Source organism: Lepidochelys olivacea (assembly GCF_965140295.1).
Source record: "Lepidochelys olivacea isolate rLepOli2 genome assembly, chromosome: 1".
Taxonomy (NCBI): domain Eukaryota; kingdom Metazoa; phylum Chordata; order Testudines; family Cheloniidae; genus Lepidochelys; species Lepidochelys olivacea.
In genome coordinates this window covers 266,376,383-266,399,502 of record NC_140411.1, presented here as the reverse complement: position 1 = coordinate 266,399,502, position 23,120 = coordinate 266,376,383, and the positions used below count along the sequence as shown (strand labels likewise).

The window sequence follows — 23,120 nt, the reverse complement described above, 5'->3', positions numbered from 1 at the left end:
GATCTTGGAGTCGTGTATAGTTCTCAGAAAACGCCTGCCCATTGCACAATGGCAGTCAAAAAAAGCTAACAATGTTGGGCACTATTAAAAAAGGAATCGATAATAAGACAGAAAATATCATAATGTCACTATATAAATCCATGCCATGCTCATACCTTGAATACTGCATACAGTTCTGGGCACCCCATCTATTTTAGAATTGGAAAAGGAACAGAGAAGGGCAACAAAAATTATTAGGCGTATATAACAGCTTCCATATGAAGACAGCCTTAAAAAAACCTGTTCCAATTAGAAAAGAGATGACTAAAAGGGGTTATAATAGAGGTCTATAAAATCATGAATGGTGTGGAGAACAGGAATAAGGAAATGTTGTTTACTCCTTCACATAACATGAGAACCAGGGCTCATCCAATTACATTAATAGGCAGCATGTTTAAAACCAACACACAGTCAACCTGTGGCACTCGTTGTCAGGGAATGTTGTGAAGGCCAAAAGTATAACTGGGTTCAAAAAAGAATTAGATAAATTCATGGAGGACAGGTCCATCAATGGCTATTACCTAAGATGGTCAAGAATGCAATCCAGTGCCAGAAGCATGACAGGGGATGAATCACTCGATAATTGCTTTGTTCTCTTAATTCCCTCTAAAGCATCTGGCATTTGCCACTGTGGGAAGACAGGATACTGGGCTAGATGACCATTGGTCTGACCCAGTATGGCCATTCTTATATTCTAAGACAGGTGTTTTTTCTATTCCACTCCTGTACCAGCTAGGTGGACATCATCCTGGTAAACAGCAGTGCTGCATATCTTCCCAGTTTGTTCACTACCTTTTTGAATAAGACCCTGCCCTACCTGTTGTGGACATGGCTTAGAGTAACATCCTCCAATGTAAACATAGCCTGCAGAGATACACATGCAATTACTAACCTGCACCCTGCTGCCTCCCCACCTGCCAACACTGACACAGCATTGATTCAGGGATTCTATAGAAGGGAGAAGTAAGGTAGAAAATGTCTTACCATCTCCAAGTGCACCCCATACAGGGAAAAGCAGATGGCAATGACATTGCAAAATTGAGAAAAAAGAAACTTTTTATCATTGTTCACATGAAGACTAGTATAGGGACTCAGGGACTGTGGCAGAAAGAGGAGACTGTTTATAAAGTGGGGAGATTTGTGTAAGGCATTAGAGAGAGACAAAAGCAAATGTTAGCTGCCACTGACCACAGGGCAGAGGTATTTTACTGGACGCTTCTGCATGAAGGTTGGTGTGCAGTTTATTACTACCACTGCTCAAGAAAACAGGACCTAAGTATATTTTGTAGTTAAAGAAATGACACCAAGAAAATACCCCACTCAATGTCACCTATTTCTATTCCAAATGAGAAACTGACGTGCAAGGCTCTAAAAAAAATGCTACTGCTCAGAAAAGGGGCAACAATATTTAAATGATTGTTACCATATAATAATGAGGTCTGTGCACACACAAATGCTCAGCAAAAATGGGGAGGAGGTTTACAGCGATGCTGAGTACGCCAGGCAAGGCAGAATGACAGCTTCCACTGGGGCAGCAGCAAGAAGTGGAGCAGTATCAAAGGCTGGGGCAAGGTGCAGTGAAGACAGTGGGGATGACGGGCAACCTGATTGGTGGAAGAGGAAATCAAATTCTGCAGATTCAGAGGCAGATGTCTTCAAGAAGATGGTATCCTGCCCATCAGGATCTCTATTCCCAGAACATCTCTGCAGCTGTGGGGCTAGATTAGGGGGATTGAAACATGGGGGAGGAAGGAGACCCACCACAGCTGGGGACTATGGCAGTCAATTAGAGGATATTAAAAATGGAGAGAGCTGTGGCACTGAATCAAAAAGGTGGCACAGCACCTACAACTTGCAGGGTGTGTGAAGCCAGCAGGAGATGGCTTATGTATTCACTATACAGAATAAGAAACCACTACAGGCATCCCTAGTGTACACCACAACAGGGTTGGGCAACAGTGCAATCTGTCAATGGGAGGTCAGGGTGCAAATATATGTGATCCCTGATAAAGTAGCAAACCACTGAGAACATAATCTCACACACCTGAGATGTTATCATAAAGATTCCCCACTTTTCTTATACCTGTAAAATGAGTAATCATTGCTACAAAATGTATTTCTATTTAAGTCAATGGCAAAAAACATCCACTAACATCAGCAGAAACAGGATTGGGCCCATAAAACCCACTGAAATCAATGGGCTCAGGCTCAAAACTATTCACAGTAAGGATTTTAACAGCTTTCCTTAACTAAATCCTATAGCTTGAAATATACCCGATAGCATGAATTTTTAAAAGAGAGTTAACTACATGGACAATCTAAAGGAGTAAGTAATAACCAACTGGGTTTGATCTAGGGGAAAACGAAGCCAAACTTTTAAATCAGCATAACTTTTGAATGAGCTGTAACAACAAAACAGTTTGTTGTCTTTTCAGCTGATTTCGCAGAAACGTTCCTCCTTTGCCCTCTAAATAAGTGTGAAAAGAAAAGGAGTACTTGTGGCACCTTAGAGACTAACCAATTTATTTGAGCATAAGCTTTCCTGAGCTACCTGGCCAGGGCAAGTTAGAGTGGGGGTGAGGCTGGGAAGTGGAGCAGGTGAAAGCCCGTGGCAGGTTGTGGGGAAGGGTAAGGTTGGGAACTGGAGCGGGTCAAAGCCCATGGCAGGTTAAAGTGGGAGAGGTAAGGCTGGAACTTGGATGAGTGCAGGATGGAGCAGACGGTGGCAGGTCAGCATGGTGCAGAGACAAGACGAAGGTGACAGGAGAAAGTAGACACACAGCGATGCAGGGTAGAGGGGGCGCAGTGGGGAAGGAGAGGCGGGGTGATGCCGAGGCCTCAGACAGAAGCTAGCGGGAGAACCGCACAACCCCAGCCCCACATCCACAGCTGGCAGTGGCAGGTTAACGCAGCCCATCGCCACCCATCAGCTCCTGCAGCCGCCTCCATTTCCTGCCCAGCCAGACTACAAGTCCCAGCGTGCCCCGGGCGGCCTCCTCCCTGGCGGCACGTCTCCTCTACCCCGCCCCCTGACGGCTGATGCGCACGCGCGTTGGCGGCGGCGTCTAGGGCAGTCTCCCTAATGTAAGATGGTGGCCGGCCTGGCGGCGGAGCGCACGGAGCCCGGAGATTACCCGTCTCTCACATAAAGGTCGTCGGAGGAGCTACTCCGCCCCCTCCCGCCAGGCCCGGCGCTACCAGAGGTCCCGCCCGACAGCGCTGCTGCTCCTGCCGCCCGCTCGCCGGCCGCCGTGAAGCAGGAGAGACTGCGGGCGGGGAGGGACGAGGAAGGCGGGTGAGTGTGCGAGCAGGGGCCGGGGGAGCCGGGCTACGAGAGAGCGGAGGCTTCGCAGGGACCGCGCAGGCCTCAGTCCACCCCCCTCCCCCGGTTCGGCCCCCAAGAGCGGCGGGACCCCGCTGTCTAGGGGGAGCGGAGGCGCCCTGCCCGGGAGGTCGCGAGGGGCGCCCAGGGGCTGCCCGTTTTCCAGCCCCTCGCGGGGAGGGGAACGGTGGTGGGAGGGAGAGCTCGGGGCCGCGCTCGGCACCGAGGGGCTGCCGGACTGGGACGTGGGAGAGGAGGGGGCTGTGCCCGGGAGCGTCTCACCCCACCCCTCCTCTCCAGCCTCCGGGGGAGGCCGCACTGGCTTGGGTTATCTATTTCAGTGTGATTCTCTTATGGCTTGGTGGAAATTTCCTCTCTTCCTCCTCCCCCTCCCCAAAACTGGGCTCCATTTGTTCCGATTCTCACTTTTGTGGGAGACAGATGGTAAATGGCAGCCGTCTCTTTTTCCCTATTATTTTGGACAGTTCATTTAACCTGCTCAGATTTGTCTCTTAGCACATCGGTCTTTAACTTTCCAGGGCTTCTAAAACATGCTCAGTCTTAGAAACCTTTTCGCAGGCTGAGTTAGGAGAAGGAAATGAGAAGGCTGTGGGCTCGCACCGCGTTCCATGGCTTGCCATATGCTCTACCTGCCAGTTTCAGTGTGAGTTGGTGGTGCTTTCCTGTGCGCAATAAAAGGAGGAGGTGCGCGCTGGATCGTCCTCCTGGAACACTTCACTGCTACAGTTCAGAGGATTCGTATGGCTTTGGCCTGTGTGCTTGGGACACTATCAAATGCGGAGTTATTAGGAGGGCAATGAATGCTATGTAGGGCAGTGGTTCTCAAACTTTTGCACTGGTGACCTCTTTCACATAGCAAGCCTCTGACTGTGACCCCCCCCATACATTAAAAACACTTTTATATATTTAACACCATTATAAATGCTGGAGGAAAAGCGGGTTTATGGTGGTGGCTGACTGCTCGTGGACCCCCCCCCCCCGTAATAATCTCATGACCCCCTGAGGGGTCCCAAACCCCTGACGTAGGGTATATGTTACATGTTACTCTTTAAGCTGGATGTGCAAGTTCTGAAAAAGGTTGGCTTAATTTTACCAAAAGTTGTAAAGGTTACGTTAGCATATAGCGTGTTTACTGTCTCTGTACTTTTTTTAGCTTATTGTGCTTATCTGCAATACTGCTTGTGTTACATTCTATTTTAGTTTTAAAATATCTGGACTTCAGTGAACAGATATTTTGACATCACACTTATGTAAGCATGATCACAGGCATTGACTAAAAGATAAACAGTAATAACTGAAAGACAAATCTGTGGAAGAACTAAGTTGTTTCTCCTCCCCACTTTGTATCTGGAAACTCAGGCTATGAAAAGGAAGAGCAGAGCGAAGAAGTAGTGTACCTTAGAGGTTGGATGGTGTTCAGGTGGCCTATGAATACTCCAAATATACATTTAGTTTCTCAGTAGCATTGCTAATAAAAGGAGAAAAAAAAGTAAGTGCACAGTCTAGAAGTCAAATGGAGTCAAGTGTATTACACCTCAGGGTTTTTATGATCCTGTAACAGACTTTCCATTCCATAAACAAGACTAACGCATGTATGGGTTTAGAAACATTTGGCAGTCAGTCAGACTAGACTTGACTTGGCTGACTGGCAAGGAAAGCTTATGGTAGGAGAGGATTGTTTTTGTATGGTAAGGGGTACTGATTATAAAATGCACTCTTGTTCTAATTAGCATGTTTTCCTTTTAAGTTCCCATTAAAGTTTTTAGGTGGCTAGCTTAGTTTTTTCTTACAGAAAATGCTATAGGTGCTTGTCAGTCTTAGGGCTCTAGTTTTTTTTAATTTGGAGCTGATTATTTCAAATGGATGGCGTGTAAACATACAACTTCAAATTGTCTGATTATAAAATGTATTTTAGGCCTTAGACAACCAAATCCATCATTTATAGACCTGTCTCGGGGTACAAGACTGTACCTTGCCATCTGGTGCAACCAAGCAAAATTGCTTGGCAAGGCCACTGTATCAGGGGTTCTCAGACTTTCACAAGGGTGAACAACATCTTAATAGACTATCTGGACCACCTTTCATCCCACTTGCGATTGCATAACATCCCTGTGACAACTTCAGCAATTGCTTTCTTTGTAAAGTAGTAATAGGAAAATATTCATATATTTTTAGCAGTCTTTAGTATGCGGTGTTCTTTTTTGAGAAAGTTAATGACACGGTCTTTGCTATTCAGTTCAGTACATCTCCTTCACTATCTGTTCTTTTCCTCTCAGCTGGAATTGGCAAGAAGAGTCTAGGCTATAGGATTGCCCATCTCTGTGAACTACTACTGATCCTTTGACCACAGTTTGGGGAATCTCTGCAGTAGGTTACAGAAATAATACTCGGTTCTTATATATTTTCATCTGTAGGTGTCAAAGTGCTTTACAAAGAAAAATAGTAGTATCCTTGAATGACCAATGGGGAAACCAAGGCATAGAAGTAAATGATTTTCCCGAGTTCACACATCAGACATTGTTGGAGCTAGGATCAGAGCTCAGGTCTTTTGTTTGCTTAGCAGTGTGGTGGGCCTTCTGTCAGGATCTGTGTGGTTCTACTGTGCAGGAGGGAGAGCAAGATTTGAGGCACTTATGGAGGTTCTTATACCAGGTGAAATGAAAGGACAACGTTGGTGATAGATGGTGGATTGAATAAAAGCATTTCTGTAAATAAAACTGCATTGTTCCAGGGTAAACTATTTGGCTCAGAGATAGCAAAACCAGATAACACACACACTTTCTACAGATATCTACTGAACCAGAAACTTCCATTATAAATTAGTTATTTTGCAGGCTATTTCCCTAGTTCAAAATAAGCAACCTTAGAGCAAAAATTGTCCAGGCCCCACATCCTGTGTATTTTTCCATAGTTGATGCAGTGGTTTTGAAGCTACTTCAAGTATCAAATTGTTTCTAGTAATGCAGTGAACATTTACAATCACAGGCTTGACTTCTCACTCTGTTTGGAACTCTGGTCAGCTTCACATTAGTTAGTGGACTGACCTCCTGTTTAGCTTTGAGAAAGAAATTACAGTGCTCAACCTAGTCATTTGTAAATGGCAGGAGAATGAAATTCCATTATTCGAGATCTTTCTGGTGTTCTAGGACCATTGTAACTAAAACGCACTATATAATTTCTCAGACTTTCTTCACTCAAACTAAGCCCGTAAGTACTTGTACTGGAGGAGGCTTAAAATATTCTGGAATTACAAAACAGTACTTGTGTGACCTAGCAAGTTTAGGAAGCCTGTATCCAAATTTATACAGGAATTCAGGGGCTGGAGAATGACACTTCTTTCCATCTCCTGCACAATCTGTAAGATGTGTACACAGTTTTTTGTTTCTAGATGTCATCTTAGAGTTACTTCCATAATCTGTTAAATACATAAACAACATTTGACAAACCAATCATTAGATCACAAGGCAGAAGACTTAACTTGCTATCAGTACTCATACTGGGAACTGGGGTTGAGGTGATGGTGGAAATGGGGCTGTTATATCTGAAGCAATTTTAGAGCTTTTTACAGTTCAGAGGTAAAATGTAGATGGATCCAGAAGCTTGAGTAAACACTACTGAGGTGAGTGGAGACAGGTCACGCTTCCTGGAGAAATCCTGTTCCCTCAGCAACATGGTGGGCCTTGTGTCAGGATCTGTGCAGGAGGGAGTGCCAAATTTGGGGTACTCTTACGAGGGTTTCCCATGTGCTGCTGCATAAAAAGGATTTGGGGTGTGGACTGCTGCTATACCTCCCCACGTAGGGAAGATGGCTCTAGCCATAGGCTAAACTATTGGCTATAAAGAGGCTCCACTATTGTATTGTGGTGAAGTTTTTTGGTGGGTGTGAGGAAGGGTAATATATACCTTCTCCCACTCCAGTGTAATTCCTAGGAATATCTGAGCCTTAAACATTTACACCTGTAGAGTTTCAGGTTGACTGTCCAGATGCATGAAAACAACACTACCTGCATTTGATTGATACTTAGGTTTACTTTGCAACTAAGTGCTAGAAATGCAATTATTTTTAAAACGAAGATTACATGCTGATGAGTAAGTCTGTAAAGAAATTCGTGGCTAACTGCCTCACTTTCCAGAGAGTGGCAAGTAGAAAACTGGTGAGTAAATTTATCAAACCCTGAACATAATACAAGCAGCATTACAGTAATGACCAAAAAGTTGTGGTCATCTTGTGACAGCATTGGAAATGAGCAAGTAATTTAGTGAGCATCCAAAAAGTACTTTATTCCTAGTTGTTGGTTCTGCACACTTCAGGTCTTTAGGCTACAGGCCATCTTACTGTAATCTTGTTAGCTCTTCAGTAGCCCAAGATATAATTTGTTTACTAATGCTCGTTAGAGAGAGTGTTATAAGTGGCAATTTAACTTCTCAGTGTAAGAATACTCCTAAGCAATTTTGTCATACTCTAAACTAGTCTGTATTAAACTGGTAATCATAAAAGGAAAGCAGTGATTTAACTTTCTGTAGGGTAAAAGAGTGACTGCTGCATGAGAAGGTTCATCAACAGTAGCCCATCTTGGCATACTGTAGAAGTGATAAAGTGGTCACTTACCTGCTGCAGTGAAAACTTGGCTGCAAAAAAAAATCTAATTCATCAGGTGAGCATCAGTTGAAGGCAGTGTATCTAGTAAGACTTGCAGTTTTAAAGGTTACTTTGCTGTTGACAGTATAGATTTAAACTTGAATTCTGCTTGGGTGGTGTGTATTAATTTTAGATTAGATGGTCAGTAGCCCAAGACTACTGAAGGTATAAAATACAGTACTTCTCATAAAGATGGGTTTTATTATTATTAGAATCCGGCCTATTAATATCACAGCTGCTTACCCCCTGGCCTTTGGAGAGCTGCTCTGCTTTACAAAATATTTAACAACATTTGAGGACTGGAATGCAAAAGGGTAGTGTGTTGAAACAGAGGTACCGGTAACTTAAATTGTTCGCATTAGAAAGTTCCAAGTGGGTGGGAGTTTGGTGTAAGGAAATGCTTGGGGTAAAAAATGGAAGTGTGTTGTGGCTGTCACTCAAGATTTCTGGTTTGCAGTACAATTTAGAACAACAACAAAATGAGGTCAGGAGGGAGTTCAGCAGTAACAACTAAATGTCTGTAAAGTGTACTTAAAGGTCTGTGTTTCTGTTGGTTCAGTGCAACAAATAAAAAGGGGTGAACTGACGGGCAGTGCTACAGTAAAAGATCTGAAGCTTCATTATGATGAGTAGAAGTTACCCTAGGCTTTCAAATATATTATCAAGCGGAAACCTCCCTCTCCCTCCATTTGTTTATCTCCTGTTTCATCGCCAGTGGTGCTTGGAATAAAATGTAGACTGAAGGCTTGTCTTCATGTACAGCGCTACTGTGCTGATGGGAGAGCTCCCATCAGCGTACTTAATCCACCTCCCTGAGAGGTGGTAGCTATATTGATGGGGGAAGCTCTCCTACGGATATAGGTCTGTAGCATTGACCTGGCCTTAGTTTTCACCATCTGTTCATACTGCCATTGAGTCTTCTGGTAATCCCTAAACTAGTATGAAAACTGTAGATCAAAATTATGTTATAGGTCAATTTACCTTGTAGTTCAGATCTGTTTACATGTTTTTCCTATTGTATTAATATTATGGACCTGAATCTCATTTACACTAAGGCTCCTTTATGCTTCCAGAATTATGTAAAGAGGCCTTAATGTAAATAAGAAATAAGCCTAATAAAACACCTCCAACTTGGCTAGTGACTCAGTCTCACTGCTGTTGTGGATCCATGCAACCGTTTTTTTCTAAAGCAACCCATTTTGTAAATTGTCTGTTGATGTCTTCCCTTTAAGTTGGAACTTTCCTTCCAGCTTTTGATAAAACACAAAGATCATGGCATTTGTAACGGAGAAAACTTGTGTTCAAACGATAGCTCATTTTTGTCCTTGAAAGCAGCAGTAAAGAAATTTTCAGCACTCATCTGGCAAAGGATATGTTAAGCTGAAACTTCTTGTATGGATAGCTTCATCATTAGTAGCAAACTGGCTCCAGAACAGCAGATTGGAAGTCTCTGGAAATTAAATGATGGAGAATTATACAGTTTACAATAGCACACTAATTCTAGTTCAATCTTTTTGTGTAGTTTAAATGTTATTCTTTTAAAATATTAAAGACAAAAGTTGGGAAATTCAAGCAACTATTAGCATTTACAATAATCTGCAGAAGTTTTAAAAAAAAAGTAGCTTACAGCTACCTTCTTTCCTATATGGGTGGTAGCTGAGTAGGAATTAATACTAGAATGATCATGTGAACAGCTCACAACTATAACAAAAGGATTACTGACATTAAGATTTTTAAAGATTTGTTACTTAAAAACTGCAAGATTTGAAGTCGGCTAACTATGCCCTATGGCAGGCCTGTTGTCCTATCTATTTGTACTGTGGCTAGCGCACTGAGACCCTAAGTCTGACCTGAGGACTTAGGTATTACTGTTTATATAAATATATATAATAGCACAGTGAAACTTCATGCGGACCACCTGCCCTTGGTGAGCACTCAAAGATCTTCCTAGATAACACTAAAATGCTAGTTTTAAGAGAACATCTTTCTGTGATCAGAGACAGCCTAGAACTGATGCCAAATACAACAGTACCTTTTTGGGGAAAATGGCTCAACTACTTTTGACTTTGCTGTTAAGTGCACACTGTGTATAGTCTTTTCATAGAGAGTTCTGCATTTTCCCTAACTCAATGTATTGCAGTAAGTTTTTTACACTGAATCACTAGAAAGTAGTTAAATGTAATAGAAATTACGTTTTTATTTCACCTGTGCTGAGTAACTGATGGATAGAGCATTATTGGCTGCAACAAGTAACCTGTTCTACGCTTAAAAAACAAACAGCCCCTCCCCCCAATGCAGTATTTGTATTTGATTTTTATAAACTACTTAATCTAAATGTTGGTATATTAAGTGACTTGCAAACAATAAAATAAATTTTGGAATCAAGTGTAATTTGGTTTCGTGGGATTCCTTTCAGCTTTCTGTGTTAGGGTCTTTTAATAAAGACAACAACTTTTTATCAGTCCTTGAGTGATCAGTTAATGTAGTTTCCCCTGTACTTAAAATGTCTTGACTGGGAGAATGGTGGAAGATAACTTCATTGAAAATTGGATTAGCATTTGACAGCACCAGTTCATTGTTTGATGTTTATAGTGGGGTCAGATACTGCTGAAGACCAGAAGGTTGCCAGTGTATAGCCGCATGGGGGAGGGGGAAGGGAAGGGTGCAAGTGCATTGAGACAACTAATTCTGTTATGTACTCTATTTCAGAGGTGACTTTCCCCTCAGTCCGATTTAGCACTAGCAGAAATATTTTGGGGCTTTCTTAGTGTCTACTCCTTTGATTTTAGACTTGTGCGTACATACTCAGTCTTTCTAACGGTTCTTCTCTTGACCTTGTTAAGCCAACCTTTTGCATGTTGTGGGTTAGTATATTTTTTCTGTCTGAAGGAATTTGTCCGCTCTGAGGGCGGTAAAAATGGAACAACTGTTTTATCCTAAGTAGAAAATGACTCCAGGATCCAGCCTTTAAGTAGGCAAATGGCTGAGCCAGTACGTTTGCCATTAACTTTTTTTTCAGACTAAGGTTTTTTTTGCAGGATACATTTGTGTGTTCATAGACTAACAGATAACTTGCTCAAGGTGTTACCTTACAAGTTTTTGTCATGCAAGAAAGGTCTCAAAAATTTTACCTACCCAAATAGACCCAATCAGGTGTAGCTAGACAATTGGGGTGATGATGGGTAGTGAACTTGTTACTGTTTTTAGATTGTAAGAGATATTTGATTTAATGCTTTGCTTTTTGACACTTTCCTAGAACGCTGCCATTGCTGATGCTTCTTATAAAAGATTACTTAATACAAGAAAACCACTTGCATAGGACTTTTTGTCCCTTAATAGTTCAGGTAACTTTTAGGTTTTCTTCCATTTCCCACTTATTTTCCCTCCCATAACCTTTAAATCCATGACAATGTCCTGGGTGTGGTGGACTCCAGAATCTGTCAAATGCAGCATCTAAGATGTCTAGATGTTTATGCGAAGCAGTGATGCACTCCTTTCTGCTAAAAGTGTTTCCTTTAAAGTGCTCCCAACTTCTTTGACCTTGTGTAGTAACACATTTGTATTTCCTGGCATAGTGGAACCAGAGGCTGACATTTGGTGTGCCATCACAGAAATCCCCATTGTCCTGCAACTTTTGCAGTTTTGAGTGAAACTTGCATAAGACCATCACGCTTTTCTGGGTTTCCCATAGGTGTACAGGGAAGCTGCTAAAGCATCCTGCATTCCTTGTAAGTTTTACCTGCTTTTGTTACCACAGTGGTGCATAAGCATTAAGTGCAAGATTCCTTCATTCAGCACTTATAAGTGTGTGACTGTGTAGTGGTGTAATCTTGATCCAAGTTTAAAATAGCCTTCCTAAAATGTTGCTCTTGTCATTTCTGTCTTTTGACAAAAGAGAAGGCCACATTAAAATTCACCTTTCTTATATCTAGTCCTGTTTTTTTTTAAAAATTTAGACTTGTTTAGACACAAACAACTATGTCTTGTTTTGTTGTAACCTGGAGGATTTTAACTTCCAGTTGCCACCTCCTGCTGAGGTCCTGTAAAACTGCCATTATTATTAAAGTGTAGGACTATGTGATGCTGTTCTTGGAGCCTGTAAACTGCACCCAGTCAGCCACAGTAGCAACATTTGAGTAATACAAAACAATCCTTCCATCTGAAGAATAAGCTTATTTCCCTATGGTAGGACTTTAGCTACTTTAAAGTCTTCTACTTGTGCATTTGTCAGCCTTTGTCTTTGTCTCTGTTCACGTAGACTTGGTAAATTCCTTACCTCTTATTTCCCTTGGAAATATACTATAATTACTAATGTGGGAAGTATAGATTTTTTTTTTCCCTCTCAGGCTGTCCATCTTGACAAAAATCACTGGCAGCCTTTTCCTAAGAATGTAACGTGGCTGTTAAGACATCTAGACTTGTACTTCTGAGACTTGAATCCAAAAATACCAAAAGTGAGATATGTGACTTGAAAATTGTAACTAAGGTTGTACAGTGTTTTTATTTAAATTAACCTTAAAATTTAAATCACTTACTTGCATTTTGTTAGTTCTTCACTTTATTTTGCTAAAGTGAATATTTCTTTTGCTTGTTTTCTTGGAATTAGTGTCATTAATAAATTTCAGATTTTTACATAAAGGTTTTCTCTTAAGCTTCTCACTTATTTCTTATTTATGTTGAAAATGGCCAGCCCATTTCTTACTGTGAGAACCAAAATTTTCCTCCAAAATTGATCTACTTCTCAAAGCTATTAATTTCCCCTTTAACCAATTCACTGTAAATCTGCCTTCACATCCCACTTTGGAAAAGTCTGGCAACAGTTTCAGTATATGCTTTTCTCCTTTTGTTGCCTCTGGGGAAGTACTCAGGGCAAAGACCAATAGCTCTGGTATGATCCATTGGTGGCATTGTTCTGTAAGACTGTTCTGTTCTTTTACTGAATTGTGAAAGGAAGATACAGGATTGTGGGTACCCCACACCAAGCTGGTCATACTTTGTGTGTATGAATCTGCTTGTTTCAGTAGAGGTTGGGAAGTTTTGTCTATTGACGGGCCTATATGAAATGAATGACTAGCCTTAGTGTGTGTGAAATGGATTGGTAGCTTTAGCATAGAAGAACCCACTTATTGAATGGAAACAGACTGAAAATACGCTCTCTTCCTTAGAGGTATTTCTTGACGTGAAGGCTGAAACACACTCATGTGGTATAGAGAAATCTGTATTACCATTGTTGCATCTGATCTGTTGCTAGAAGACTTCAGTTTGTAGAACTGTTAGTCCAGCAGCTTTCAGAAAGGCAACATTTCAAATCCAAAATGAAATGCACAGAAGTGGTAGGAAGGTAACCCTCTTACTTTCCCATACCCTGTCCATGGTACTGCATGTATGTGTCCTGCCCTTAGTGAGTAGAGCAAGTCTGAGAGGGTATTTGAGTCTTGGCTCAACAGCCTATCACTTCTGCATCTTAAGGCTGGAGCAGAGGTATGTGTATTAGTCACAAACTGTGGCAATGATTTTTTTGTTTTTGGTTCAGATTACATTTCTCATTTGCCTTTCCTGCTAGGTGCTAATTTTTAATGCCCCAGGAAATAATAGTGGCCTGTCATATGGTTTAATGCTATAGATGATGATAGTCCCTTCTCTGTATGGTATATATGAATAACTTAAGTGAGACAGATTGTCCACTACTTAACCTTAATGTATTTTTACATTAAAAAAACTCCAAAGTAGCTTATGCAGTTTATTACTGCAAAAACATCAGACTGATTTGTTGCAAAATGTGAAACTACTTGGTTTTGTGGTTCAACTAAGAGAGCTTTTCATTATGTTGGTCAGCAGTAAGTTTTTTTTTTTTTTTTAAACCAAATTCCAGATAAAAATTCAACTTGGTTGCTGAAAGTAAATAGAGTAGTTCACTGCTTGTGCAGGAAATGCCCAGAAAGAGAGGGCTGTCTGGCCTTGGCACATGTATATTGTTTTTTGCTCTGGATTGGACCTGCCTGGTAGTGTGAATTATAGCATTCATCATGGATTTGACAGGCACTATCTACAGATTTGAGGATTTGTTTTTATGCCATTTAAGAAAATGTTTATAATTAACTTAGTCATGTTAAAAATGTTAAATTATAGAGCTCAAGGATACAGAAATAGCTGCAGGTTTTTTTTTGGTACTTGAATTACTGAGTCAGTAATTGAGACTAATAACTCTTTACTCCTTTAACCCAACCTTTTAGTCATACAGAGGCTTAGGGTGGGGTAGTCTTATGGAGAACAACTTATTTATCTAGGGCCAAAAAGTGTAGTAGGGCATTAAAAAAAGACAGGTCCCAATGTTTGAGAATTCTGTTCCATCTTGTGAAAAGTGCTGACGTGACAGTACTGGATATTGAAGCCCTCTGATTGTCCAGTGAACAAGTACTGCTTGGGTAATGACAATGCAGGATTCATCTACCAGTGTACTGTGACCTGGAAAGTGAGGATAGCTCAGCCTCCAGGCTGATTTAATCCTCTGCTTCTTTAGATTCCTGCTAGACTGGTGTGTGGGTGTGGGTGTGTGTGGGTAAGTACTGCCTGTATGGACTCTTGGCAGGTGAACTGGACTGTGGCTGGCAGATATGTAATAACCTGGATTAGATTTGAGCAGGTGAGCTAAAGGGGAAAACTGTGGAACCCTATTACTAATTCTTGATGTAAAATAGCCCTCTAGAGAACACACATTTGAGTTCCTCTCTGAGGAAAGCAATGGAGATGACTTTGCCAGCCTTTTCTGCCTAGACGCATCAACTCTTGTTGAACATAACAGGATTATTCTTTTGTAATTTGCCTACCTCTATAATTTGTGAATTGCATTTAGCATCTTTTCACATCCAAGGATTTTATTGAAAGCAAGTATAAAATATCTTCTTAGCCTTTCCTTGTCTAAAAATAAGAATTGAATGTTAATTTAAAAAAAGTTGTAAAAGTTTAATCTTCTAAAAATTTCCTCTCCTGCTTCCCTGAAAGGTCCTTTACTGTACTCAGTGAGAAGTCCCTCACCTTTACTCCCTTAAAGCCAGCCCACACAGTTGATTGCAAACCTGAGGGGTTATGTGAACTCTGTTTTCCCAGAGCCTGTTTTGAAGGACAGTTTTCCTTTAAATCTGTTAGCCTCCGTATCATCAGATTTCAAGGAGAGCAGTAAATTACCAGGCTTAATACTTTTTGCATCAGTTAGCATATGTCTGCATATATTTCCAGGCAAAATGACATTAAGGTAAATTTGAGAGTACATGTCAATAAAATAGCATAATGTACATTAAAGGGATTTTACAGTTATCCAAAAACAGTGTGTTAAGATCAAGAAATTCAGTATTAAGGTTAAATTTAAGAAATCCAAATATGTTAAGGTATGGAAATGCACAATTAGGGCACTTGAACAACCTTCCCTGCTCTGTAGTGAAGTCATGCAATAATCATTAAGGCATTTTAATGCTTTTGGTCCCAGATAAGAGTAAATTGATTTTTAAAGACATTCAGTTTCCCACTTCAGTATCACCACAGGATAGTGCACCTTGCATTTCTCTCTCCTGCACTCTAAGGAGATCTGGTACAATGGGTAGCTTATTAAAAGAAATATTTAGGATACCAGTCACTTTTCGTAACAAAGTTTGTCAGTAGAGTCTGGTGCATAAAATCTTCAGAAACACTCACAAAGAATTGCCCCGTGTCCATTACCTTTCTCCTATTAAAAGGAGGACTTGTGGCATCTTAGACTAACAAATTTATTTGAGCATAAGCTTTCGTGAGCTACAGCTCCCTTCATCGGATGCATTCAGTGGAAAATACAGTGGGGAGATTTATATACCCAGAGAACATGAAACAATGGGTGTTCCCATACACACTGTAACAAGAGTGATCAGGTAAGGTGAACTATTACCAGCAGGAGAGCAGGGGGGAAAAAACTTCTTCCTATTGTTCTTAGTGAGACTGAGGCCATAGCATCCCTCAATTAGTGCACCCCCTTCCAGAATGGTGGAAGCCTCCCATTGTTTCCAGGGAAAGTAACAGGGAAAATGACTATAAGTCTTTTTTATTTAAAAAAAAAAAGTCTTTCATTTAGCCTGTGAACAAGATTTCAGTGAGTTTTAACTATTAGGGAAGTTGGAGTCAGTTGTATTGGGAACAATCAGTGTGACCCCCAAGTGCTAATTTTAAAGAACCATTTTAGTTAGTTTTTACCTCTTTAACCAATTCATTCTGTAGTCAGAGTAAGTGCTGTAATTTTCTCGGAAGGTACCTTGTATTCTTCATGTGTAACAGTGGTTGAATGTCCCTGGTTTGTATGCGAAACTGAGCCTTAACTGTGGAACCACAAGTGGTAGTTCCATAATGTGACCTTTAGAAATGTATGGTGAAGGGTTCTTTGGTCTAATCTAGACCAATTAGTTTGTACACCTACCATTCAGTCTTATGTATAGCAGTACGTAAGCCAGAAGCTGGAAATGGGTGACAGGGGATGGATGACGTGATGATTACCTGTTCTGTTCATTCACTCTGGGGCACCTGACAGTGGCCACTGTCAGAAGACAGGATACTGGGCTAGATGGACCTTTAGTCTGACCCAGTATGGCTGTTCTTATATTCTTATGTAGTATATTTTGAGGAAAAATATGCTATAATTTTAAATTTCACTTAATTTAAAACACAATTAGAACATTAGAATTAAAACTGAAACCGTTTCACTGCAATGTTACTTCTGAAAGTGAAAATTTTGCCCCCGACCTGTGTGTGTGGTTTAAAAACAAACAAACAAAAAAACACACGATAGACAAGCCATATTCTTCCTAGTGGCAGGTAGAAGCATATCCTAGGTAGAATTCTATACAATTGGCCTCATTCCCTTGTAATTATGGTAACAGTGGTTGGCTGAAAATAAGGCAAGAGACCCGGGCACCTGCTATTTCAAAGACCCATAATGCCAAAGGACAGTAGGGATGGTGAGGGAACACCTGTGCTGCTAACATCTTCAAAACATTCATCCTGCTGCGAGGGGAGGCTCTTTGTGTCCCAAAAGTACTATAGATTCTTCAGGAGACATGAGTGCTCACCCATCTTGAGTCTTACACCTATGGATCTTTTGAAGTTGTAGCAGCAGCAAGAGTACCTTTTCTCTAAGCAGCTGTTGGTTACCTCTCCCTGTCATGTAATTTTGGGATCTACCTGGGTGGTGCATCTTTCTAAAATTGGAAAGGAGGGTGCAGCTGGGAGCCATAGACATCTAAAATTTGCAACTGCATCTTTAAAACAAGAAAGATTTGCCACTTAATTACCCTTGCCCTCCCTCATTACAAAAGTTGCTGTAAGTGCAGCCATATTAAGATTTTTCAGACAACCTTAACTCGGATCCTGTACGAATGTTAATATAATATTTAGCCATTTGAAACCCCCTTCATCATAACCATCAATATCATCCACGCTTCCAGTAGTAACCACAAACCTTCCTTTATCGCACAGTGCTGTACTATAGGTATAGAACCTGTTAGTCTCATATTGGCCACAAACCCCTTCTCCAGTTCACCCTATTGGTTACGAGGCATTTCTCCATAAAATCTCTTCTTGTATACTGCACTGCTTTTCTTTCTACTGTTCCATTGAGCCAACGACACTGATCTACTTCATCTATTGTCCACGGTAATACTTAATGCTTATTCTCTTCAAAATGCTTTACAAACACCAGCTAATTAAACCTCAGCATTCTTCTGGGAGGATTTATCCTTATTTTATGGCTGGGAAAACAGACACAGTGAATCACTGGTACAACTAGAATTAGAAGTCCTGATGTCAAATCCTATGCTTATGTAAAATGACTCCTCAGAGTAGGGTTATTGTGTTATAATTTGAAGTACATCTGAGGGTCAGCCTGTCCCAAAACCAACAACCAGGATTTAGTAGTCGTCTGTCTCAGTGGTGGTGTAATTTACTTACAGCTGAGAGCTGCGGGGTGTTACACTGGGAAAAAGGTTTATTTAATGGTAGACAAGATGATACAGCTGGTATGCAAAAAACCAACCCCAACATAACAGTGATTTTATTTAAACTCGAACAAACAAAGCTGGATTCCACCTACATACAATAACATTAAATAGATTAAGAGTGTGTGTGTGTCTATATATAATTTATATAAATATATAAAACTTCTAAGTGCACTAAACTAAATATAACCTTCTATTTAGAGAAATATATTTATCTCTGTATGCACAGGCTATTACCTTTATAGGCTGTGGTTGAGGGTAAAATTTTAATTCAAAGTCCCTTTTCTCCAAATCTCTCACTGGGTACTAACACCCAAGTTAGTCTTTGAGACTCAGATGCCTCTCTTGATTTCCTGAAGAGATGGACTCGACTCCACTGGTACTTGTTTGTGGGGACGCACATTAGATTAGACCCACAAGATTTGAACGGTTTCTGGGACTCCTATTCTGGGGCCATGTGAATCATAAGAGGTGACTGGAGATGATGCTCAGGAGCAAACAGGAACAGATGCTCAGGAACATGTCATCAAACATGGACTGATCCTGAACAGCTGGCTGTAACTTAAAGGGACTCTCTTCTGCATGTCTCTGTCCTGCTCAGTCTCACTCTCCACTTACTCTCTGTTTCTCTTAGTCCTGGTTTCCCTCCCTCCCTCTCCTCTCACTCCCTTGCCCTGTTTCTCTTAGGTTACTCACAGACTCTGTTTCTCTCTGTCAAGCTCCACACTACCTGCCTCTGTCTCTCAACTGCCCCCCTCTTCTCCAACTCTCACTTACTCTCTCCCTGAGTGGGAGCAGTCATCTCCTCGCACTTTCTCAGGGGGAAGGGCTACCTCTTCTCTATAGAAAATTACGCTGTATTCACCGTGAACACACCTAAATCATATATTCCCATATAGGGTTGAGTCCCTTTGTTGTATTTACATTTATTTCACTACTAGATCACATTTGTCAGCCAGATGGGGAATATGTATCTCAGATCACACCCCTTCCAGAACAAGACTCGCATGAGCTTTTATGCTGCTCACTCTTCACAAACTGACTGACCATGAATGCCAGAGTAGAACAGTCATCAAAACAGTAAGATGCTTGCATCAAAGTAGTTACATTTGAATTTATAGTTAATCATTTTTCACATAATTGAACTTGTTCATACTGATATTAGTATCTCTTATCAGAGAAATGGTGAGTGGGGGTGGCAAGGGGTAGAGAGGTGCCAGTCAAAGTTGTCTGCAGAATCTCAGCTCCAAATTTCCTGGGCTTCAAATATATTTAGTTTGTTTAATTGATTTTTACAACCTTAACAGTATCTTTACTTTTTGTGTTGAAATTTTCTTTTTGGTAAAGGTGTGAAAACATCATTATGTGAACTTTAACTATCCTGTCTCTGAACTCCACTGGTTTGTCTGAATGCGAGAATTTGCAAACTTTGCAAACTTTGCAGGCTATACCTGAAGAGGGAGAGACGGAGCCTTGTTTCCTGGCCTTGAAAGTTTTACTTGGATTGACTAGGAGGAATACGTGGATAGAACCCTTCATAAGTACACATATCACCCGGGAAAGTAACAGGGAAGAAAGTTAGGTTGGTCATGTGTGATCTCCTTCCAGGGTGACAAATCTCTAAAGAGGCTCATATCCTTTCATTGGTTTTCTACAGCCTTCCTCCCTCCTCTACAATCTTGAGTTCTTTACCCCTGCCCATACTCTGTCTCTCTCTGAAGACCCTCTGGATCCTGTGGCCTTTCCCATCTGTCTGTGCTGGGACAAACAGCATGCTGCTTCATTCCTTCCATTGTATGTGTGGGTGTGTTCTATGTAGATTCTTATATCACACTCATGTAAGAAAAAATGCACTTGGTTTCACAAAAAGTATTCTTACAACTTGGGGGAGGGAAGTGCTGGTTATATCCAGAAGTATCTTAAGTGGCCTATCAGAAGAGCAAATATGCTTGCTTCTGAAATGGCAAATGTTTGTTAAAGGCCCAGAATTAAATCTCTGAGAGGGATAATTTAGAAGTATCCTGAGAGGGCATGGCTCTATTAGAGACAGTAAAACCACAACAACTCTCCCTTTTAATCTGGTATTTGAACAGGAACAAGGGCTTCCTGGTTGCCCTTTAAAGTACATTATTAGTGTTCAACACCTTGTAGGAGAGGTCCCTAAAACCTAACTACATAGTCACTACCATGGTTTGTAATTGCATAGCATCCGTCACAAAGCTGGGAACGCATGTTTGACCCATTAGTTTGTTCTCCCACTTCTGTGTACAAAATTTCAAATGAGACCTCCACAGTTTCAAGACTAATTTTGGAAAATGGATGCTTTCATAAAGTTAAGATGAGAGGTAAACTGTGTTCACTCTCTTCTTCATAGGGAAATGGAATCTGATATTGTTACAGGTAATGCCTTTTGCAGTATAGTCACTACGTGATAAACATAAATGTAAAAATAAATGCAGAAAATATTATTTCTATTATTAGTACTCTTCCATATGCCAAGAGAATGGGAATTCTAAACATTAAAACAGTGATTTTGAGTAGATTATTGTTCTTACTGAGTACAGCTGCTGAGTTGATTTAGGCTTATTTGCATATCTAATTTAATTATTTTGATTAACATGGGATACTTGGCTGTTTAAAATCAGCAAGTAGATTGGTTATATTCCCTTCTAGAATTAGCTTTGCAAATAATTCTCCTGTAAACTACTTTCTAGAATTTGTTTTTACAAAAGGCAGTTTTGGAGTAGGTTAAGAGTGTAATCATAAGTGATTGATCTGTGAAGACCAGAGTGAGGTTGTTAAACAGTCTTACAAGCATCACGAGACCTCTTTACATTTAATGGATCACAGCACTTGCAGCTTCTTATATGAATGGGCCTTCATGTTTGGAATCAAACTAACAATGCACTTCCCTAACTTGCACTGTGCTTTGTGATGCTACGTGGATATCATAGCTTAAAATGTATGTTGCTACAACTGTTTTACACACTTAAATACTGTTCGGCTCTACTAAGCTTAATTAAACTCAGGGTTTTACTCAGCTGATCCTGAACAGTGAAACTTACCTTCACTAGTGAGCAGAATTTTAGCTAGAGAGTTGCTAACAGTTTGTAGTCTGGGCCTTAAAGCTCTTAAGGGCTTGGGACTGAGTAATTGCAGTCTACTATACAACTCATTGTAGAAATTCACCTTTTTGCTAATAGAAAAGCACTGAGCAACAGATGTGGCTCCTCTGCAAATGCAAGATCATCAGTATGTAGTTATACATTTTTGCATGTGTGACAGGAAATTTTGAACTCTACATGATATCACAAACACCAAGGAGACTTGCATACTAGATCAAACATCAGGGAATATTTTTCAGCTCTTCATTGTAATTTCCCAGTGTATTACTATGGGAGATCATAAACTTGCATGACTTACACACCTGTTTCCTAGTTAACTGCTGGCAACTAGCTTCAGAAGTGCTTATGAAGTTACCAATCATGGAATGTTTGTTTTGCATTTTTTAAAATCAAGCTGTGAAGTCTGACTATTCAACCTTTTGTGTTTATAAAAAAACTGAATAAGCTATAAAGTGCATATTTTTGTTTCAACTGTTAGTGTGTAGTGTCCTCGAATAGGAGGGAGGGTGTTTTGCAAAGAATTACTTATGTTTCTGATCAGTATACCCGCAGATCTCTGACCTTGTGCCACACTTTAGTTCAGGGGGTTCTCAAACTGGGGGTCGTGACCCCTCAGAGGGTAGCAAGGTTATTACATGGGGGGGTCGCGAGCTATCAGCCTCCCCCCCCAAACCCTGCTTCGCCTCCAACATTTATAATAGTGTTAAATATAAAGTGTTTTTAAGGGGGGGTTGCACTCAGAGGCTTGCTGTGTGAAAGGGGTCACCAATACAAAAATTTGGGAACCATTGCTTTAGTCACACAGTTTAATCGATTTTACACTGAACAGCCAGCCATAGCTATAGAGTTAGGAATTGAATTAAAAATGTGTGGGAGGCAGCATATCGTCCAGAAATATTTCCAAATATAGCCTTTTCTTTAAGTAAAGGTTTAGTGATAAATATTTTAAACTGTTGTAAGTGTGTATTTCCCAATAAATATACTAAGTTTGTTCCCCTTCCCTGGCACTGAGTTGGACCTATCTATGGAGAACCTTGCTAAGTTCTATAGCTTTTTCATTTAAACAGTAGGTTATCTCACTTTGAACCTGGAATAATTCAGAGCTTGAAAAATTTACCAGACTCCTAGCACTCTGAGATTGATCTGAATTAAATTCCAGGTTCAGTGTTGTGGTAAGAAGCCCAGCCACATATCCATCTTCTGGGGATGGTGCTGGGATGTTTTCAAGGATGCTGTATCTGGACCCTGATCGGAAACTTCCTTTGTGTGTCTGCATCAGGCTAATATTTGTGTAAATTGGAAGTCCCCTAGGGGCTACTGGAAGGGAGGTGGAGTTTCTCTTCTGCCCACACAGAGTATCCTGATTGGAGTGGGGTTGGAGTCTCTGCTAGTCTATTTCTCTGCCAGTCTCCTGGCAGGAATGCACAGAACAGTTTAATTGCTTCCTACATGGTAATGAATATTGGGAGTGAAACAATGAGTATCAGGAGTGGAATAGAGAGGCTTGCTACCTTCATTTCTGATGCTTATAAAAGCTGAGTAGCAGCAGAAACATTAGCACTTATTTGTCTGCAGACAGGAAGACTACTGTACAGGTTAATGCGTGGAAGGTAGTCTTCACAGGTATTATGCCTAGAAACTTAACTTCATGTTGAATGAGGATAACTTTTTTCTAGAAATTGTTGTGGGTTTTTTCCCCCATCCCATCTCACCAGTGATAGATGTTAGCTCGCCAGAGGTGATCAAACAAGTGAATTTTTCAAGCATTAGAATATCTGTAGTGGCTTTGAAACTAACTGCAGAGGAACTTGAGGAAGTGGTGGTGTGGGGTTTTTTTTAGTAGAATAAATGAGAAATCCACAGATTGTTTGTTTTTCTTTAGGAAAAACATCCCACTCCACAGAAGTTAACTTGGATTGGCTAAACTGTGCACCTTCTTACGGATGCTTACAGGGAATCTTCAG

General features: G+C 40.7%; 1 protein-coding gene across 7 annotated transcripts in view; it reads left to right on the top strand.

The window, feature by feature from the left end:
• Positions 1–3,122: 3,122 nt before the first annotated feature.
• The window catches only part of CNOT4 (CCR4-NOT transcription complex subunit 4), a 122,784-nt gene continuing 102,786 nt past the window's right edge, over positions 3,123–23,120 (top strand). For all 7 annotated transcript variants that reach the window (XM_084652597.1, XM_084652594.1, XM_084652592.1 and 4 more), the window contains exon 1: positions 3,123–3,334. The gene's annotated coding sequence lies outside the window, so the exon portion shown is untranslated. The remainder of the gene's footprint in view (positions 3,335–23,120) is intronic.